The sequence below is a fragment of the Lactuca serriola genome, chromosome 7 (genome assembly GCF_051521515.1).
Source record: "Lactuca serriola cultivar US96UC23 chromosome 7, Lser_US96UC23_V15, whole genome shotgun sequence".
Lineage (NCBI taxonomy): Eukaryota > Viridiplantae > Streptophyta > Magnoliopsida > Asterales > Asteraceae > Lactuca > Lactuca serriola.
Genome location: NC_136414.1, coordinates 144,155,298 through 144,167,458, shown reverse-complemented (window position 1 = coordinate 144,167,458; position 12,161 = coordinate 144,155,298).

Here is a 12,161-nt window from a genome sequence, read left to right as displayed (position 1 = left end):
GAGAGCTATTACGAGGTAACAAACAGGCTATCACGAGGTGAGAGTTGTGCAACCCAAGCCCATAGATTTTAGGGTTTTCAACGTATTTAAAGGTAAGGATGGATGTTTTAGGGTATTTTCTTAGCCTCTATCATATCAAGAACTCCTTGGGAGCAACCCTAGCCTCCCTCTTCAATATTTGAGCAATTATCCTCTCCTCTCTCCTCTTTTGGATGTTTTTATGATATTATGATGAAGCTTAAGGATCAAGAATGTTCTTTTGGTTTCATGAAATGATGTTTCAAGTTCGGATCCATCAAAGGCACTGCATTTGTGGACTAATGTGAGTATAAAGTTCCAATTTTGCTCTTTAGTTATTTAGATCTTGTTATTTGTGGTTTTTGGTACTTTTGGTCCATTTTATGGGTGATCTTAGAGTTAAGTGAACTCCAACATATAAAATGCTTTTTGGACCTCATGGACTAGAAAAGTTATGATGTTTTACCTCCCTTTTTAGCCATGCCAGTTATCTTGGTCCTTTAGGTCATTTTGGCACATTAAAGTTTATATCTTGAAAGTTTGAGGAATTATTATGAATAAAGTTGGAAACTTTATCCATCTAAACATCATTTTGATTCAGATCTAAAGGATGGAGACTTGGAATTAATAGATTAAGTTGAGAAAGATGCATTCTTGGCCCTTTTGAGACTTATAAACTAGATCTTGATTGTTTGGACCATTCTAACAAATAAAATTGGAAACTTTATTCATTAAGAAGCTATTTAGGAACTAGATCTTAGGTTATGGGCCATGGTCTGAAGTGATTAAGCACTTAATGAAGATTTGGCTTTCGGACCAGATGGCACGATGTGACATAGGATGTCTCACTACGTGACGATTCCCAGAATCACGATTATTTTGTCTTTGCATCCCCAAAAAGTGACCAAGGAATGGTCACGACATGACATTGACTTTGACTAAGTTGACCATTGACCTTGTGGACCTTTGACCGTTGACTTTTGACCAGTTTGACATAGGGTCAAATTTGGAGGAAAGTGGGTGTTAATCATGGATTTATCTATTCTGGGTGTTAGTTGGTTTGAGGGATTGAGCAGTGCAAAGAGCTAGAGCGTTTCTATATTTCTTCGGTTCTAGGAGCTAAGTTTTCCTCACTATACCTGTGGGTCAAAGGCACCAATTCCAGCCCACTAGGTTGTGTTATGAATCTTGTTATATAGGATGATGATATGTGTAGCACCTGGTTCCTGGTATGTATTTTAATCTAAGTATTTTTGCATTTTTTAGATGGAACTCAGCGAGTTGTATTACTAACTCACCGAGTATGTGACAACCGTCAATTTTCGGTCAAGTCAAAGCCAACTAAAGTCAACAAGTCAAACCGGTCAACTCAATTTGCCGTGAGTACTAGAGTTTACGTTATGTAACTTCTAAACAACTCTCTATTCTAATGAGAGATCATAAATCGAAAAGTGCGTTCACCTAGATCTCCTTAACCTAAAACGGTGGTACGTGGAGAGCCAAACCGATAAAACAATGTTACATACTCATCGGGAGTATGCAAGATCCCTAATCAAGGCTTAACGGGGTTTAAGGACCTTGCAGTGCGTAGCCGGACACTCAAAAAGGTCACCAATGAAATCTCTCCCACATATCTCTAAGTATGTGAAACCTCTCCCACATATCTCTAAGTATGTGAAATCTCTCCCACATATCTCTAAGTATGTGAAACCTCTCCCACATATCTCTCTGTATGTGAAATCTCTCCAAGTATGTCAAATCTCTCCCAAATCTCTCTAAGTATGTCAAATCTCTCCCAAATCTCCCTAAGTATGTGAAATCTCTCCCAAATATCTCTCTTGGTATGAGAAATCTCCCCAAGTATGTCAAATCTCTCCCAAATCTCTCTGAGTATGTGGAATCTCTCTCAAATCTCTCTCGAAATCTCTCCCCAACTTTCTATAATCACTCGGGGCTTTCCGACCCCCGAATTTGGCGAAAATAGCCCAAAAACTGAAGTCTACGCGAAAAACGGACTTAAGGAAACGAACCCTCCGAACCGAAAGTACTATTCATGAACCGAACCGAAAGTACTATTCATGAAGGTCCGAACCGAGACTACTGTTCATCCGAACCGAACATCACATAAGAGAAAGGTCCGAACCGAGACTACTGTTCATCCGAACCGAACATCGCATAAGAGGAAGAACCGAACCCGAAGGTACTGTTCATTACTGTTCACAACAGTTCCTTCGGTTCTGGCTTCCCTTCGGACCGAACCGCCTGACTTCGGACCGAGCCTCGGATCAATTCTCGCTTCGCTTCTTCCTTCTGGCTCGCGCCTCTCGCGTCCGAACCGTGCACCCATCTGACCGAACTTCGGCCTAGGGACCGAACCTCGGCCTAGGTCCGAAGAATCTCGCTGGAAAACTCATTTTTCACCCCGTTTTCGCGTAATTTTGCGTTTAAGACCCGTTTTTAATTGTTTTAACATGTGATTTTCACCAAAACTTTATTTTAAAATATAAGACCCCTAAATTAATGATTTAATCATATTTTAAGGGTAAAATCTTATCCAAATAAGATTAGGTAAAGTACAAAGGTAGAGTGTTGACTTTACCTTATTTTATGACACAAGCAACCCCATACCCACTCCATGATTAACCCACACTCCTCCCCACCATACCTTGTCACTTCCTTGTACTTTTTACCTCCCTCACAAGCCATCTCCACGTTTTGAGAGCTGGATATTCATCCTCTCTCCTCATTTTCTCTCATTTGTTCTCATTTCACAAGAAGATCAAACTCCTTTCTCTCTCACTTTCTCTCTCTAGAAATCTGAGATTCAAGGGCTGATCTTGAGTTTTCCTCCACATTTGGTAAGCATAATCCATTTCCTTTATGATTATCTCAATCATTTCCACTCAAATCATGGATATCTTACACAAACTCCATTATATTTGTGTTAGAGCTTCGAATCTTCAAGCGATTCTTCAAGTGTTCTTGGGTTGAACACTTCTCTTCTTCAACACTTATCTACTGAAATCACACAAGGTGAGTTCATACCCCTACATTTTCATGTTTTCTCAAGTTTTTAGGGGGGGGGGGGGGGGGGAATACAAGTTAAAACACCAAGAACATAACTAAATTCTTCTAACAGCTTTCATCAGAAAAGTTGGACTCCATTCACGGACTGTTTTGGACATCTTAAACATTTTAGTTTTCAAAACTGTTTTAGGTGCATGTAGTTCCACTTCTTAGCTTTAAAATGACTACTTGCACACCTCCATAAGATTTTTCTACAATTTATGGTGATTTTTACAAAACTGCCTATCATTTCAAACACCAATCCGGACCAGTCTGTGATTATGGACTTTTCCACCTAAGTTTCAGGTCATTAAAAATCATGATAAAAATTATGAGTAAACTAGACACATTTTGGGAACTCCCAGAATTTACGGATTTAGTTTTCGACTTCGTATGATTTTTCTATGAATTTTCAAAAACAGTGTAGAAAGGCTGAAAACTTGTTAACAGCTTGTAATTTTTATAATACTTTGTAATATGTTGAGCAAAGTGTATAATGTCAAGTTCTAAGTATTGAATGTGATACGTTGTAAATTTTATCACCATAAACTGAAAATAAGTTATTCATGATAAGATTATTCATCTATTTAGAACACGTATATATATATATATATATATATATATATAAACTATAATAAGCATAGTTTAATGGATTTCATAATCCTAACGCTTTTTCATAAAAGAGTTCTTATATATTACAAACGTTTTGGATAAAACTATAATAGGTATAGTTTTCAATACATCACATAACACACACGTACGAAAAGGGTACATTCATACAGAAAGGTTTTACACTCCCGCATACAACTTGTAAACTTGTTAACCTAGATTGTGAGACATTCTCTTTCCGTACGTCCGAGTGCGGAATATAAAATCCTGTATGTTATAATCAGAGTCTCCCGGAGGGAGAACGTGATAGTTGTATATAGATCTATATTGGGTTTGACACCCCACACCTTGCTGCTAGCTACAGTTGGACCTGCAGGTCTACGGGTGATAATTGTCATTTCAGTTTTTCGACGCCTGAGAAACGTCGTGGCAGGTTCATTTAGTCTTAAGTATGATTATAGCGGCTCACATAAGGATATAACAATACATAAAGTTTACAGGATTTTTATAAAACTTTAATGGGTTTTATGTCGATTTTAAAATCACTTTTATCTCAATAAGTACTGATATTACTGTCTACATTCGGTTTTTGGTATTTATGACTACACATCATTTGAAACCACATTTATAACTTTAAGTATAGACGATACTTGTTATTTTCTCGGTCCTGAGACTTAGGACTACATATACATTAAGTATTAACAAACATAAGAATTTGCGGGAACATCATTTAATTCAAGTGCGTTTATGTCAATTTAAGCACATTTTATTTTCCTTTAATAAGAAAGGTTACTTATACATTTTGGTCGTCGGTTATGAGACTACATTACATAAACTTTATAAAGAAAATATCGGATTTTCTAAATACATATCATATCATTTTTACAAGGAAAACGGTCTATTTCTCCAATAAAATCTCTTATGAACTCACCAACCTTTGTGTTGACACTTTTCAAAACTACTTGTATTCTCAGGAATTCAGTGAAAACAGGAAACCAACATCGTTTTGAGGATGGGTCGATAAATCGTCAAACAGTTCATTTTGTTTCATAATGTAATTGATTTGAATCATGTAAAACATATACATTGGTGTAACTTTTTCAGTTATATTTATGATGGTTGTATTTACTTTGAGCACCATTATACTCATTGTTGTGATACTCTACATGAAGTCCTCCACCCTCGAACGTTTCCGCCATCCTTGGTTTGGGGGTGTGACAGATTGGTATCAGAGCATTGTTTATAGTGAACTCAGTATATCGAACCACATGAGATATACAAACTATAAATGCATTGGGACTAGAGTCTCTGATTTTATGTTTTCAAAACAACTATACTTTTAGAAATAAGAAGTTTCTTATTAAAAGTATACACGCATGCATACATACTAGGGTCACGTCGTTCTAGAACAAAACAAAAGTTATGATTGTTGGATATCACAGGTCAGCTCGGGGATGTATGGTCAGTCTTGGGATTGGCATAGCCTGATCAACTATGCTCGTCCGAGGAGTGATTAGCACATGCCCAAGAATGGTTGTGATATGGCAACAAGTCTAAAAACTTACCAACACTACCACAATGAAATACCATAGGGGTATTTGGTGTTATTATAATTATTTATCTGAGAACTAAATAGATTTTTATCAATAGGTCAATAATTGCTTAGTGGATACATTAAAATTATATGTAGCCAGGACGTCATAGACTTAGAATCTGTGAATCTTTGCTTTACTTCCTGTTCTCGTTGGATTGGGGATTTAGAGTTAGGGTCGCTTATTCGAAGGTCTATCCTGTCCCAAATACATATGACTAGTATGCACTAAACAGTGTATTGAAGTACCTGATAAAGATCATCTTATAATTATCTAATTAGTACATCTACTTAGTTACTTCTTATATCCCCATTTCTCGCGAAGATATCATGGCTGGATTTCATCCCCACGACGACCCGTACTACCCTAACCACAACAATACTGAATGGCTCGGAGAGGAGCCAGAGAATGATCACCCAATCCCTGTGGATGGTCACCAAGTTGAAGGCCTTGCTGACGGTTCTGACTCCGAACCTGAAATGGTGAACCTATCCTCGATGACCCGTGTTCCCAATCCCAATCCTCGACCGGCTTTTCAAGGCCCGATGCCTCCTTGGGTAGAGTGCCTGGAAATCTGGAGCGAAGAGCAAGACCAACCTATGTCCTTCGATGGAGATCGAAGCTTCTACAACATAAACGAAGGAACCCCAGCCGATAAATTTTTTTTTCCAATCCTGGTCCGCAGAGTTGCCCGAGAAGAGATTCGGGGCAGAACAACTCCCCATAGTATCGCAGAGGTTGATGAAAATGCAAGAATACATACAATCCGCACCAATCGCCTTGATCACACTCGTGAAAAGTCTGCGAAAGACTATGAAACCCTGCTGCAAGCACGGGCTGAATCACGAACCGATGTCATAAAACTCCGAGTACGCCAGAGGGTGTACGAAAGGCACATGCCTGATATGGAGCGGCAGCTAGCTGAACTGAGAGATCACAAGAAAAATGACCGCCGCCAGTAGTAAATGCCTTACTTCATTTCATGTTAAAAAGGAATCGTTATCCCTATCTATGCCCTATGAAGTATTTCCTATGAAACTATCTTGTACTGTAGGTACCTTTAGTGAGGCCTTTAGGCGGCCAAGACACCCCTGCTTTGATATGATATAAGACCCTCTACAAGGTCAATTTTCCCTAATTTGTTACATCTTAAACATCAATGACGTATCAATCAGCCGAGTTCTGTGTCACCCTTTTGTTCAAACACTCCCATCATTGATGCCATAGGAGCCTGCCCAAAACCCACTCTAATCAAGTTGTAAAACTAGAGTAATCTAGCTCCGGAATCGTTCCTGATCTTCTCTCCAAGGTTGGATCATGTCATTCACCAACCAATGGAACCCGGTTTTAAACAACCAACATCAAAAGATCACTACCTAAACTTACTTCTACTCTGTATTAGGACTGCATCATAGGGATGCAGGTCAAACCTTCGAGAACATGCTCCAATTGGCCATAATAAGGACCTAGCCTGGGTCAGCTATAAGGCACCACTTGGGTGCAGAACTACTAAAAATTCATGGGTTACCATGTAAAGACTCCCGTTATGAATTGTTTTCAGAACGCCCTTAACGACCAAATTACGTTACAAATCAATATAAGATAAAACTTGGTTAGAAACTCACGACGTATAGCCATTCTAAAAACTCATTCTCATCTCACCCTTAATCATTTTGTTGAGAAGTTCCTTCATCATAGACTCACGGTTGCGATCATACCAGCACTAATGCACCGGATCCCATCAGAACTCCCCAGCCGAGCGTGTTTGGACACACATGATTCTAAGATGGGTAAAGCTTGACGCCCGTATGAAACCTACCCCTACCCACTGCTGTAACTCCATTTCAAGAATGTTAGCGGAAACACTAGGAATAGTACAGTAACGTGCAAAAATTTATATGAGTAAATATAAATCGTTAGGATGCACTTAAGATAATCCTTTCCACTAACGAAGGTGTTTTTCCATCGTGAAACAGAGCTATGTCTTCACCAAGAGGCAACCAACCAACTAGCAAGGCGCCAACTCTACAGATAGACGCTGCTACTTTTCAGGCTGCAGTCACGGCATCCGTGACAGCCGTCATGGCACAGTTCAATGCTAACAACGCCAGCAGAAATGAAAGCGGTACTGACAATACAGATAGTGGTAATATTCAGGAACACCAACGGGTGTCCGCCAACGAAAATACCTCAGGTCACAAACCTACGAGCAAAAAGAGAAAGTTTTGGAACATGAAAGAGCGCCACCAATCTCAAAGATCCACTAAAAGACATCAACCTATGGCCACCCCCACCATCACAACAGCAGTCACGACACATGCCCCGATACTAGCCACGGGATCTGCCACCCAGACACCGGCCAGACCATATAAGGGTTCACTCCCAAAGTGTAACCAATGTGGCTTCCATCACACAGGAGCTTTAGAACTCGAACTAGGGCCCCCCAATTCATGCCTTATACCACAAAACAATTAGGAATCATGGCTAGAAGGGAGTTTACGGCCAAGGAGCTTCTTAGGCCGTAAACTCCAAGTTTTAAGTGCCAAAATTCTTTGAAACACTTCCTAAGGCTTAGAGTAAATTAGGACAAGTACCCTATAGTGTTTATAGCCTAGCAAACATAAGAAATCACAAGGAAAAAGGAGTTTATGGCCAAGACAAACTCTTGGGCCGTAAACACCTAAAAAGGGGTCAAATGACACCCTAAATCCTTCCTTAAGCCAAGAGACCAATTTGGGCATGTACCTAAATGAGTTTTGGACTAGTTAAAACACTTAGAACACCAAGAGTGAGGGAGTTTACGGCCCAAAAGGTTCTAAGGCCGTAAACTCCATAAAATGGTGCCAAATGTCCCATAAACTCTTCTAAAGACAAGTACAAAAGCCTAGTTTAGTTCCTAGAAATGTTTGAGACTTGAAAACACCATAAAACCCTCCCAAGGGAGTTTACGGCCGTAAACTCCAAGGAAATATGGTCTTTGGGCCGTAAACTCCCCAAAGGAGTCAATATGGTACCCAAACACTTGCTTAAGCCTTGAAACAATTCCCCACTAGAGTTGTAATAATTCTAAGCACCATTTCAAGCCTTGGTTGAGAGTTACGGCCATGAGTTTACTCCCCTGGGCCGTAAACTCCAATGAATATGGTCATTAGACCTTAAACTCCAAATAGGGGCATTGCACTCCTTTGTTGCAACCCATTAGCCTCCTAGCACTTGACCAAAAGTGTTTTCCTCGCGCTTAAATGTTTATACTTGTATAATTGGTGTTTTAATCACTAATTATTTATATACATATGTTTTCATATGTAATTAGGATCATTGTGTGTGTCTAAGTCTTCACTTGACACCAAGCACTTGCCCGATCCTTCCTTACGATAACAGTCCGTTCAATTCCAGTCACTTACTGCAGGTGAGTTCATACCCCTTAACCAATGATTTAAATGTTTTTAAATGCTTTAGGGGGGGAATACAAGTCAAGTACTTATAGTTATTACATCAATCACATGTGATTAATAACTACAAAACCAGTGATTTCCTTATTATTCAAATCGTTTATCAAACTGTTTTGCTTCAAACTATTTTACAAAGTTCTAATACTTATCAAATACATTTGTTTAAACTCTGTTTTCCTTATTATCAATTGCATGTCTAGGTATGTATAGTTATATAAGCAATGTTTAAAAAGCGTAGGAAGGCCTGCCCGCCCTATTTCCTTTTCACGCTTGAGATGTGGTCTGGTGGGATATCGAGTACCCATCCGAAGGTCGTTTAAATATTAGTTATATATCATGTGTACATATATAGTCATAAAAAGTCCTTCCAGTTCATTCGATACCCTTGGGTAGCGAGGGTATACTCCCATGTTCATACGTACCGGTACATCACCAGTAAGTTACCATAGGGGTAGCACAAGAAGAGTCTATTATTACTAGAACGATGAAACATACAATGAGTCAGTTCATTCATGAGTCAATACTTGCTAGATAGAGAGAGAACATTCGTTACAGCTAGCACACGCAGAACATTACAGTACATTACTATACTATTACATAGACATGTTTTACATAATTACACTTACATGAGTACGTTTACACATATTCGTTTACATGAGTGCGATTACATATACTTTGATAGGACAGACATCATTAGGTGCTATAGCATAGGAACAAGTTCAGGATCTAACTATACCGATGAATCACAACGCATTGTGGTAGTTACATCGGGTATACATGATCATAGTAATGTGGATGTTCATGGTTTGCATACAGGCAAGCGTCGTGTAAAGTTCCCAAAATCCCTTTGACAGGGGAGCGTTTAGCCTGGGATCTAGCCATCACATTAGGCCTTATCCCTCAAATAAGGCAATAGGAGTACTGGGGTAGTCACTTATTACAAATACTACGGTACTTATAAAAGTTACCCTAGACTTAAGGTAATTAGTACGGTTGTAGTACGACACTACACCATAGTACTATTTCATTTTTCCCACTTACATTCACTTCGTGAATTTTCACACGATGCACGGTAATGTAGAATCTATATTTTTGGTAAATGATAGTACGAAGTGGGGAAAACACACACTCTCTCAAGAGACATGCGCACAGACACTAGATGCCTTGGTAGAAGGCTACAGTTAGTAGAAAACATAGGGTTTTCTAGGAGAGTTCAAACATTACACAAAAACATATTGCAGAAACATCTTACTAACGTTTTCATACAAACTCAGACATTAATATACTTATGATCTCACCAACTTCAAAGCTGATACTCGCTTTCAAAATTACTTGTATCCTCAGGTCATCATAGACAGGTACCGATGCAAGGAGAAAGGAAGATGGAGCTTGTTCAAGACTTATCTTTCATTTTGATTTATGCTTTAGTGTTTATCAAAATTTGACAGAACACATTTGTATAATAATTATATTATTAATGCAATGGATGATGTTGTTGCTTGTTTACTACTTTACATTGTTGTTGATATTATACATGACGTCCTCCGCCCCAGAACGTTTTCGCCATTCCTGGTTTTGGGGCGTGACAGATTGGTATCAGAGCATTGTTTATAGTGAATTAAGTATATCGACCCATAAAAGATATACTAACTATAAATACATAAGGGATTAAAAATACTCTGACCAAGAGTTTATACTTTAAATAAGAAAATATTTAAGTAAGTTTACGTGCTGCATTCATACTAAAATCAGTGTCACTAGGAAAGTACAAAAGAATTACGATTGTTGGACAACACAAGTGGGCTTAGATGCATATGGTCAAAACTGGGAAGATATAGCCTGATCGCCTATATTATCCGAGGGTTGACTAGCATGTGCCTAAGTTTAATTGTGTGGTTGCAACAATGCTAAAATCTTACCAACCCTACCACAATGAGAACAAGAGAACATAACATTAAAATTAAAATACTATAGGAGTATTTGTAGTTACTATAAGTACTTTATACTTGAGAATTAAAATGGGATCTTCATTAATAAGTTGATTGTTGCTAAGTGGATACACTGAGGCTATATGTAATTAGGATGTTATAGACTTAGAATCTGTGAAAATTTTACTTCACCCCTATTCTGTGTGAATATGGAGTCAAGGTCACTTATTCGAAGGTCTATCCTGTTTAGATCACACATAGCTGGTATGCACTTCACAAATAGCAATGTAAATAATGAAGGTTTTCTAAATAATTATCTAGATAGTTCGTCTAATAATTATTCTCTTACCCTAAATTCTCGCATAGAGAACGTAGCTGGACTCCATCCCCTCAGCAACTAGTATCTTCCGAACGAAGTCATAGCTGGTTGGTTTGGAGAAGAACCAGAGGATGATCATCCTATCCCCTTGAATGATCACCATGAGAAAGACCTTTCGTATGATGCTAACTCCGAACCAGAGGTTGAGAACCTACCCCGAGCAGCTCCCTTTCCAATTCCTAACCCTTGTCCGGCTTTTCATGGCCTGACCCTGAGTGAGTGGAATGCTTGGAAACATGGAGCCAAGGGCGAGATCAGCCCATGCCATTTAATGACGATCGAAGCTTTTACGGCATGAGCAATGGGGGCTCAGCAGATAGAGTCTTGCCAACCTTGGTCCTCAGAGTGGCCCGAAATGAGATTCAAGGCAGGACATCCCTACATCAGGTTACAGAAGTTGTCACCGATGCGAGAATGCATACCCTCCGCACCATTCGCCTAGAAGATGCTCACGAGAGATTAGAGAGAAACCATGAAACCCTGCTGCAAACACTGGCTGAATCAGGAGACGAAGTCTTAGAGCTCCGAGTACGCCAGGGGGTGTGCGAAAGACACCTACTTGACATGGAACGTCAATTGGCTGAACTAAGAGTTCACCAGAAGGATGACCGTCGCCAGTAGTAGACGCTTTACTTTATTTCCCTTATAAAAAAAGAATCGTGTTTTTCTGTCTATGCCCGAAGTGGCAAGTTCTATGAAATTATCTTGTATTGTGAGTACTTTTAGTTAGGTCCTTATGCTGTCAGGAACCATCTTCTTTGGATATGATGTAAGACCTTTACAAGGTCATTTTACTGAACCTTTACGTTGTGAATATCCAAGATATTGACAGCCAGCTAACTTCTGTGTCATTCTTTATTCAAGTACTCTTATCATTCTTTCATTAGAGTCTATCTGAATCATGCTTTAGTCAAGTCATTGGACTATAGTGATTTATCTCCGGAAACATTTCCAAGTCTCTTTCAGTGGTTGGATCTTGTTATTCACCAACCCACGATACCTCAGCTCGAACGACAAACGTCTTGAGACCATTCTACGAACTTACTTCTACTCATTACTAGGACTGCATCATAGGGATGTAGGTCAAACCTTCACGATCATACTTCCATTCCGTACT